Genomic DNA, 11,135 nt, shown 5'->3' on the forward strand with positions numbered 1-11,135 from the left:
ACTGCTTCCTCCGGTGCCTGAAAGTCGAATGCCACTCTTAGGTCACCCACAGATGTCGTAATGTGGATTCCGTTGACGCTGCTCTCTATTGCGCCCTTCGTGACCTTGGCATTTGCGAACCACTCGGTGAAGTCCAAGGCGTGGATGGTTCGATAATCATGCTCCATATACTTAAGAAGCCCTGCCTTCTCGAACTTCTTGAGGACTTTCTCTGTCTTCTTTGGATCCTCCGAGTGCTTAACGAACCCGCTTTTGTCAAGGATGCTTCTCGCGTTGACCTGCTTTATTTGGGTGCGAATGTGTTGCACCTCCTTCTGGTATGCGTCGGTAGATGAGGTTGAGGATGATGAATCGGACGCCATTGTTGAGAGATTGAAGTTTTGGAGGGAATGAGTACAGTATTCGGTTTTGGGAAATTTTTGGGTATTCGGATGTGAGCTTAAATCCGGGTAAAGAAGATGGGTAAGGCTTTTATAGTGCTAGATTTGGGTCGGATATTTGGGTAGGGTTGAGGATATGGGTCACGGTTGTGATCCGGCTCATTTAAATATAAGCGAAAAGTCAAGAATACCCTTTTATAACGGTTGGATGTATAATGTATGGTAAGGATATTTTTGGGATTGCAGGTGACGGTTTTGAGTGGAGGTTTAAATAAGATAAAACCATTATAAGCATGCTCCCATTATCCGAGATAGAGACCTTAAAACATGGGAAACCGTTAGTAACTGATGGCCACGTTGTTGTCATTAAAAACCAAAAATAGCCGTTCCACTTATATCCGTTGAAGCATCAGTTTTACCTCTCGAAGGTAAAACTGCTCGAGGTGCTAGTTTAAGGATCTTCCCCCTGAGTGATTGATCCCTAAACCTCCTTATACCTCCACTTAAGCCTTCCTTTTGGTTAATGATATTCCCCCTGAGTGATTAATCCCTAACCCTCCTTATTCCTCCATCCAGAGATATACAGAGAGTCAGTTTGTTAACCTTCGAAGTGAACTCTCGAACTACCCTTCTTCGAGACATAACGTTTTAGCTTGAACTGACATGGTATCTCTCGAATAACCGTTCGAACACAGATTGCGATAGAGAACACAAGATTGATTCATTCAAAAGATGTCACTTAGAACATTTCCTTAAGTTCATTTAGTGATTCCAAAGGCATTACATATGAATCAATATCCTATTAGATTCCAGAGAAACTTATGTTTGGCCTTGGTTAGCCAAATAGGAATCTATTTAGAACAAGAACTAGCCATCTACATCCTATTCTGACTGAGTTACAGAACTAGAGGTGGCTCGTTCTTCTTGTTCTTCTCTGCCTCTCCGCTGCTGCACTCCTCAGAGGCTCCTTTCCCCTTTCCCTTGGTTGTGAGGAACTTCTTTTCCAGAATGTGCAGCGGTAGGCGTCCTGCTTGTGCAAGCATCTTCACCTGACTCCAATTTCCCATCATTTTGGATCTCCACGCATTTGGGGAGCCATTCATTATGGATGGGAATAGGATGCTCGCATATGACCTTGCTTGGATTATCAGGAAGCTCCGCAATCTATTCACCCGTCGTTAGATCTGGATAATTCTCTCCTTGGAAATCTTTGGACTTGATTGCTGATTTCCTCCCTCTATAAAAGAACGGTATATCATCTTTTCCTTTCTTCTTCTCCATGAAGAAGTTGATGACATAAACTGATGAGAGAACCCCTCTATTTATAGCCCAAAGAGTAGAAACTGTAGATTCACGGGTTGCCATATTGAATGACCTTTCAATGCTGTGTAACTCCAAAGCTGCCATAAAGTTGATGAAACGCTCCTCACATGCGTAACAGTGCATGACACTTAATACAAGGAGATAAGATTTGACCATTCAACCCAATTCTATCATTCCCAATTCTAATCTTAGTTGAGAGAATCTACTTTCACACAAAGCTTTTGTGAAAATATCTGCTAGTTGCTCCTCCGTTGCAACATATTCCAACGTGATATCCTTTTTCTCAACATGGTCCCGAATAAAGTGATACTTTATATCAATGTGCTTTGTCCTTGAGTGTAATACTGGATTCTGAGTAATAACAATAGCACTTGTGTTGTCACACATAATTTTCACCTCTTTACATTCAACCCCATAATCCAATAGTTGGTGCTTCATCCATAACACTTGAGCACAACAACTCCCAGCTGCTACATATTCTGCCTCAGCGGTGCTTGTAGCTATCGAATGCTGTTTCTTGCTAAACCATGAGACAAGTCTCCCTCCTAGAAACTGACATGTCCCTGATGTACTCTTTCGATCTATTTTGCAACCGGCAAAGTCCGCGTCTGAATATCCCATAAGTTCGAAAGATCCACCTCTCGGATACCAAAGCCCAACACTTTGCGTACCTTTGAGATATCTAAGGATCTTTTTCGATGCATTCAAGTGGCTTTCCTTAGGACTTGCCTGAAATCTAGCACATACACCTACTGCAAATGATATATCTGGTCTACTAGCAGTTAAATATAGAAGGGATCCGATAATACCTCGATACGTAGTCTGATCGACCTCTCGACCTTCGCTGTCAACATCGATACGTAGAGAGGTTCCCATTGGTACTTTGACTGAAGATTTCCCTTCTATGTTGTATTTCCTGAGCAGATCCTTAGTGTATTTTTCCTGGTTGATGAAGATACCTTCCTTAAGCTGTCTGACTTGAAGCCCAAGAAAGTAATTGAGTTCTCCCATCATGCTCATCTCGAACTTTCCTTTCATCAACCTTGAGAACTTCTCGCATAGGTCTGGATTGGTGCTCCCAAAGATAATATCATCCACATAGATTTGCACCAATAAGATATGATCCCCATCCTTAATTCTGAACAATGTTTTGTCCACTAGGCCTTTGGTGAACCCACATTGAAGTAGAAAACAGGATAGTGTATCATACTAAGCTCTCGGAGCTTGCTTTAAGCCGTAAAGTGCCTTCTTCAACTTGTATACTTTGTCAGCTCCCACGTCCTTCAAGAAACCCAGAGGTTGTTCAACGTACACCTCTTCTTCGAGAAGTCCGTTCAGAAAAGCGCTCTTGACATCCATTTGATATACTTTGAAATCTTTGAAGGCTGCGTATGCGAGAAAAATGCGTATGGCTTCGAGACGTGCAACAGGAGCGAAGGTTTCATCAAAATCTATTCCTTCCTCTTGGCAATAACCTTTAGCAACAAGTCTGGCCTTGTTCCTAACAATGACTCCATCCTCATTCATCTTGTTTCTGAAAACCCACTTCGTGCCAATAACGTTCTGATGATGAGGTCTCGGAACCAGTTCCCAGACGTCGTTCCTCTCGAACTGATGAAGTTCCTCTCCCGATAAGCTGATCTGGTCTGAACTTTGTCACGTACATCTCCAATCACTTGATCAGCGGGGTGACCTCTCAACCATCTTAAATCTGGTTGTAATTCCTCAGTCGATGCTTCCGTTATAGATTGAGGTAGGGTTGATCAGCTGTAATCTAGATTGGTTCAACTGATCTAGATGCTTTTTCCTTGGTGATTTCTTCGTCGTCTGATTCTGACTGGAGTTCTGCTACATCTCGATCTATCGAACTATCGAGAGGTAGATCTGATCTCTCGATAGACTCTGGCTGAATTTCCTCTGAACTTTCAGCTACTTCTATTATCTTTGATGGTTGATCTATTGATGCTCTATCATCAAAAGAGACATGTATGGATTCTTCAACCACCAACCTCCGCTTGTTGAAGACTCTGAATGCTTTACTTGTCGATGAGTATCCCAGAAACACTCCTTCATCCGCCTTTTCATCAAAGGTTCTCAGTTGAGTCTTCCCATTGTTGTGGACATAGCATTTGCACCCGAATGTATGGAAGTAACTTACATTCGGCTTCCTTCCATTCCACAACTCATATGGAGTCTTTCCAGCTCCTTTCACGATCAAGGACCGATTTTGGGTGTAGCATGCTGTGTTGACTGCTTCTGCCCAAAATCCCTGAGATATGTTGGCTTGTGAGATCATGGTCCTTGCAGCTTCCTTGAGAGTTCTGTTCCTTCTTTCAGCAACTCCGTTCTGTTGAGGAGTTCGAGCAGCTGATAGTTGATGATGAATCCCATTTTCGTTGCAGTAGCTCTCGCTCACTTGATTTACGAACTCTCCACCTTGGTCTGACCGGATCTTTAATATCGAAACGTCCTTTTCAACTTGCATTTGTTTCAAGAGATTTGGCAAAGCAACTTTTGTCTTGCTCTTCTTGGTTAAGAACACGGTCCAGATGAATCTTATGTAATCATCTACTACCACAAGAGTTTACTTCCTTCCTCTTATGCTGGGTGGATCCACCGGTCCAAATAAGTCCATGTGAAGGAGACTTAATGGTCTGGTGGATGATGTCTCAGCTTTGTTTTTGAAAGAGGATTTGATCTGTTTACAGCGTTGACATGCCTCACAGATCTTATCCTTTCGAAACGTCACATTGGGCAGTCCTTCCACAAGATTCCTCTTTGTAAACTTGTTGATAGTTTTGAAGTTCAGATGGCTAAGCTTACTATGCCAATCCCAGCATAAGTCTTCCTTGCTCCTTGCTAGCATACATAGGGATGGTTTGGCAGATCTCCAATCCACTATGTACATGTTTCCTTTCCTTGCTGCTTCCAGGACGACTTCGAGATATTCCTCTTGTATGATTTGACATTTGCTTTTGGTGAAGATCACTTTGTATCCCTTGTCACAGAATTGGCTTGTGCTAAGGAGGTTGAACTTAAGCCCTTCAACGTAGGATACTCCCTTGATCACCAATCCATTCTTATGGATTTCACCAACAGCCTTTGTGCGTCATTTCTTCTCGTTGTCTCCAAATGTCACCAGGGACCTTCGATAGGTTGGATGTTCTCTAGTAAAGTTAAGTTTCCCGTCATATGTCTCGAACATCCACTGTCAATGAACCATGTGTCCCTGGTGTCCTGCAGGCATATCAAGTGGATTTAGGTACCCAAACTTTGGGTCCTGATTGGTTAGTAAGTTTAGGCATCCATTTATACCTTGGACCCATTACTCCAGGTCTAGGTGCAATGTAGCCATTACACGTTTGATAATCATAAGGAATGCTAGCAAAGACTCGGGGCCTTTTAGGTGCGTAAGATAGTCTTGGTTGAGGCTTAACCTCGGGTTTACGCACCATACCCTTCATTGCCTGTTTGGTCAAGTGGTACCATAGGAACTGAAGTTTATCCCACGGTTCTTATTCATTTGACCAATCATCACTGGATGGGAAGTGTCTGCCTTCCTCCATCCGTGATCTCCTAAACTTCTAGATCTCAGACCTTCCATATTTGCCTTGAGGCTCATTATATGGGGTGTAGCTTTTCTTGTACTCGGAATGGCCTTGCGAGAGATAGCTAGATGATCTCTCGATAATATTTACCCGGCCATTCTTCGTAGCTTTCCTATACTTTCCATTTCTGGTGTATAGGGACGGTTTGTGAATAGCTACCCTGGTCCTTTCTGTTGGTCCTTTATGACCCTTGTTTGGTTTGGATTGAGATCCTCCATTATTTGAAGTTCCCAAACCAGTGGTCTGTTTATCTTTCGAGAGATTGTTCTGATGGAACCCAAGTCCGGTTCTATCATTTGTGGGTCTATGATCATTTACCATTTTCTCCATAGCCTTGGAGGAATTAGTATATGATGCAATGACCTCTTTAAGGTTAAGCTCTTTAACCTCTCGAGCTTTGCACTCCTCCTTAAGTTGGATTATTTCAACTTCTAAGTTGCTTACTTTGAGAGTTAACTCTGAATTCTCTTTCGAGACATTCTTAAGTGTTTCTCTTTCAGCAATTAGCCTGCTGTTTTCCTCCATAACTTTAGCATGAGTGCTATTAGCGATTTTGAGGTTCCTTCTGAGCAATTCCATAGTCTCGAAGGGATCCTCATCGCTTCTAAACGAAGAACATTGAGAAGTAGAGATAGAGCAGCGAGAAGTAGAAGTGGAGGTTACCTCATTATTGATAGCCATCAAGCATTGATCCTCCTCTTCTGTAGTGTATAAGCAGATGAGCCCCCTCTCATCCTCTGAGCTGCTGCTGCTATCGCTGGAGCTCGACGTCTCGGACTCCTCGATTGCCTTCTCGAGTTCTTCAGCAACAAGCGCCTTCTTGCGCGGATGTGTCTTTGTTTCTCCCTTGAAGCCACCTTGTGCTGGCTTCTCTCTGGATTCCTCTTTCCTTCTGGAATCCCTGCCTTCTTGACCTTGATACTTACTTACCATAGGGTAAGGGCATTCGGCCTTGAAGTGTCCAGGTCTTCTGCAGTTGTAGCAAAGACCTTGATTTTCTTCCTCCGTCCTTCTGGGTGTAAATCTTTCATTTTTCCTTCTTGAGGAGGAAGGTGAACTTGTATTGCTCTCCGGTGTTTTCTTCATGTATTTCCTGAACTTTCTCATAAAAAGAGCAAACTATTCATTAGATAAAATATTTGTGGGATTAGAATCTGACCTTGAAGATGTAGTTGGTTGGTCAGCAACCAATGCCACATTCCATCTGTCCACCACATCCTCATCTCTCGGGAACATCTCGAACTCGAAAGCTTTGAGATCTCTGAATAGTTGGTCAGTTGTGGTGTTCTTTAGATCTCTGTGATCTCTCATTGTGATCACCTTCATTTCCCACTCCTTGGTAAGACCTCGTAAGATCTTCAGATCGCTGATTTCGATTGATAGCTTCATGAACCGAGATTCCATGCTGTCGATGCTCTCACCCGGTTTCATCTTGAAGTCCTCAAACTTCTTCATTGCCACGGTGAGCTTGTTCTCCTTTTCCTGTTCGTCACCTTCACCAATTATGTAACACCCCGTAAATTCGTTCAAGCCTATCGTTCGTTAATTAATTCTTTTGGGCAATTTAATTAATTTTAATTGGGCTAATTCTTCCAATTTGATACATATATATATATATATATATATATATTCTTGAGCCTAATTTAATTATTCTAATCAAGAGCCCAATTAATTGAATTTATTCTTGTAAGGGGATTTTATTCAATTTGGATCCTTACAACCTTTGTAATTAAATATTCCTACAAGCCCAATTTATTGATCTTATATTATATATATATATGTAATGATCCTAAGACATTCTATGGGCTTTCTTGTCCTAATCATTATATTTAATTTGTAAGGGATGAATTCATTAGCCCAACTTACTAGTCTTGATTATATTTAATTCCCATATCTCTTATAATATTCCTAACTTATGCCCACTTCACATTTAATGTCTTACACCCTAAATATTGTATGTATTCTTAGTATATAATTTGAAGATCAAAATTACCCTAAAAGTTTACACTCCTCTTCCTCCCTATAATCATTTCCCACGCCATTTCCCTTCATCTTGCATCCAAAGATTGATCTTCATTTCCCTACAAGTTTTCAAGTAAAGATTGCTCTTTTAAGCTTGGTTAGGAGTGGGTAAGTGCATCTATCCTAGAATCCATCTTGCATTTTGTGTTTTTGTTAGTCTTTTTGCATGTTCTTATAAAGTTCTTTTCGGGTTCTTTGGGTAAAAGATGATCAAGAAGGAGGTGGGGCTTAGAGGACTAGTTTGAGGCTTGATTGGATTGAGAAAAGCTCTTAAAGGTAACCACTATGTCCATCAAAATCTATTTTATTCACTCCTATTCTATATGATGTTCTTGGTGTTGGAAATCCTGAAAATTCTTTGTGATTAGCCCTATTTGTTGAATCTATTTGTTAGATTTCATCTTGATCTTTTGCCTAGTGTTGTATGATCATTGATGGTTTGGATTTCCATGTTTTTGGCCTCTAATTTGATGCAATATTGGTGTATTTTGGTCTGATTTTGCTCTTTGGAATTGGAACATTTTCGGGTCTGGGAGTATTCTGGAATCTGGGAATGGTGGTTGACCTTGCGGAGGTCCTCGGCGGCACAATGTAATCCGCCGAGGAGTTCCGCAAGGCCACGGCGGTGGTGTTGAACGGTTGAGCGTGTTCCGTTGTGGAGGACCGCCTCCTCCTTGCGGAGGGGTGCGGCGGAGGTCTGAGGACCGTTGATGTGTTCCGCAAGGACACTAGGAAAATCGATTCCAGTGAACTGCTTTCTGTTGTTGTTGTCTGTTGTTGGCCCTTTGTTCTGATTATTGTTGGATTTTTTTGTTGGGTATTTTAACATGGTTTTGGGGTATTTATCCATGCCTTTTGTTGGGTATTTATTACCATATTTTGGAGATCGATTCATGTCTTTAGTTTCCCTTTTTGTACTCTTGGTCCATTGATTCTTTGGAATTCATTACCTGGGAGTTTGTTTGTGTTCATAATTGAGAGGAACACTTTGGTTGGCTGTTTGGGATGGTGTTGGAGTATGAGTATGTGATGGTGGTTTGTTAGTATCGTTGGGAGTTGTTGGATGAACTAACTGTGCTACTATTGACTATGTTCGGGTTCATTACCCCTGTGATTGGACTCCGGTCCCTGTGATTGGGTTGATTACCCCTGTGATTGGACTTCGGTCCCTGTGATTGGGCTTTTGCCCCTGTGATTGGGTTCATTACCCCTGTGATTGGACTTCGGTCCCTGTGATTGGGTTTTACCCCTGCGTACCGGTTTTCCGGAATTGACTCTTGATTTGTGGCTATGAGATTGGCTTGGTTTGGTGGCTGGTATTGGGGATTTGGAGATTGGAGTTGGGATTCTTCCTTGGTTGGTTTGTGAGTCCTTTATGTTATTCGGTTGTTACCTTGTTGTTCTCGTTGAGTTTGGTTGGTTCTTCTGGATGGTTATTCAGTTGATATCTCGGTTATTGGTTCGTTCTTGTGTTATGCTTTCGTGGTTGGATATTGGCTTTGTTTGATTGAGTCTTGGTTATTGATTCGTTCAGCTTATTGTTGTTGAGTATCGGTTTTGAACTGTTGAACAGTTTGTTGGTGTTTATATTCTATATGGGTGTGTAAACCTATTTACAAGCTTATGTATATCTATACCTCCTTGCGGGTGTGAATGGTGGTTGCTTAGCATTCTTTTGCTAATGGTTCTTTGTGTGTTTTCCAGGTATGGAGTAGTTATGCGAGAGCGCGCTAGAGCTTTTCTATCTGAGGATGTTTAGCCTTAGTTTACCTTGTTTAGACGTTGATTGTTGGGCCTGTGTGCCACTATGAGATTTTATGACATTATATACTTTTGGCTAGTACTTGGGTTTTGATGAATATGACTTGAGGATTTTATTCTATCTTATATATGACAGCTTAGTTTGATTCTTATGATTAGCCTGTGCATCTAGGGTGTGTTTATACCTAGATGTGGCATGACGCCCTTAAGTTTTAAATTCGCTTCCGCTATGTTATGGTTTTTGGTTGAGATAGGCAGCTGTTGGGTTAAGTTTTATCTATCTCAGCCTGTGTAAGGTTGGGGTGTCACAAATTAACACCAAGGTATCCCATACCTCTTTTGCCGTTGTGCATTTTCTTACTTTTGGGAAGATGGTCTCGTCTATGGCTCTGAAGAGGATGTCCTTGGCAATGTTGTCCAAGTTGTTTCTCTTCCTATCATCACTTGTCCATTCTTCCTTAGGCTTTGGGACATACTTTGGTGCATCTTTGGTTTGTGCAGCAGCAGTGTTGACCATCACAATCTTGACTGGTCCAGTTTTTATAACTTCGGCCATCTCATCGTGGAGGGCTGATAGGTACGCAAGCATGCGTGTTTTCCAGTCATCGAACCTGCTAAGATAAAAAAGAAGATGTCTCGACAACATGCTGTCCATATTGAAAATTTATCTCGTGCTTTGAAAAGATTTTAAAAGATTTTCAAAGAAGGATCTCTAGGCAATATAAACAAAGGTTTATATCGATCAGAGAACTTGCTCTGATACCAATTGTTGGTCCCAAGAGGATGGGGTACAAGTCTAGAGGGGGGGTGAATAGACTTGTATAAGATTTTGCAAATCTTTTCGACCTCTCATGTGTATTGGACTTAGGATGTTTAGGTCCGATACCTCACGGGATGAAGACAAAGTTTTATGCGCAGCGGAAAATGTTATCCCCTTTTAATTAGCACGAGTTTTAGTTAGTTCGAGAAGTGCTATTATATGCAGTGCAGTTCGAGAGTTAGATAGCGAGAGATAAAAGTAGAAAGTTAATGCGAGAGAGAGATTTTTAAGTGGTTCGGCCAACCCGCCTACGTCCACTCTTCTTCTAGAAACTCCCTAGAAGGATTGCACTAAAACTTCCCTTTTTAGTACAATATCGAGCGCTTGAGCTTTGATCACGAAGCCCGCCTCAAGCCTCAGGTTTTTCGCCCCGCTTCTTGTTACTCCACCTCTCGAGCACTTGAGCTTTGATCACCAAGCCCGCCTCAAGCCTCAGGATCTTCACAAGACAGCTCCCAGGTTACTCCGCCTCTCCTCAGGTTTTTCTCCCTGCTTCCAGCTACTCCACCTCTCGAGCACTTGAGCTTTGATCACCAAGCCCACCTCAAGCCTCAGGATCTTCACTAGACAGCAGCCAGGTTACTCCGCCTCTTCTTGCTTAATCCAAAGCAAGGTCCTTTGGTTGTCACAGTTTGATGTAACAAACTCCAATCTGACCAAAAGCTATCGTTGAAATAATGTCGATGTAGACCAACTTCGGTCACCTTCTGGATATGTATATGTTTCAGCTTTGTAACTCTCTCAAACACTAAGTTGTGTTTTTCTCGTTGTATTGAATATCAAGGATGATATTCCAGATTTGGCACTTGCACTTGAACGTTTGAATTAGACACTTCTTGCAAATCAGTTCGCTTGTTATATTCGGTCACCTTCTTAGTGATTGTGTCTTCACGCCCTTATATATGAGAGTTTGAGGAATAATTCCGTTGGAGGGATAATTATTCCGTTTGAAATTTATCTCCCATGCTGATCATGGGACTTGAGTAATTTCAGCATGTTCCATGGAGTGGTGGTCTTGCAACTTGTGCCTTTTGTCTTGTAGTGAATATTCTTTAATCCACTTTCTAGAGTCCATGCTCCACTTACTCTTTTTGGCAAAAGTTACTCTTTTTTATATTCCCATGATCCTTGATTTAGGGAATAAGACCGACTTTGGATTGGTGCACTTTCTATCCGTTTGTTGTGCAATTCTGACGTGGCATCTACTTCCGGTAAATCCCA

Source organism: Ipomoea triloba, chromosome 4, assembly GCF_003576645.1.
Source record: "Ipomoea triloba cultivar NCNSP0323 chromosome 4, ASM357664v1".
NCBI classification, from domain to species: domain Eukaryota; kingdom Viridiplantae; phylum Streptophyta; class Magnoliopsida; order Solanales; family Convolvulaceae; genus Ipomoea; species Ipomoea triloba.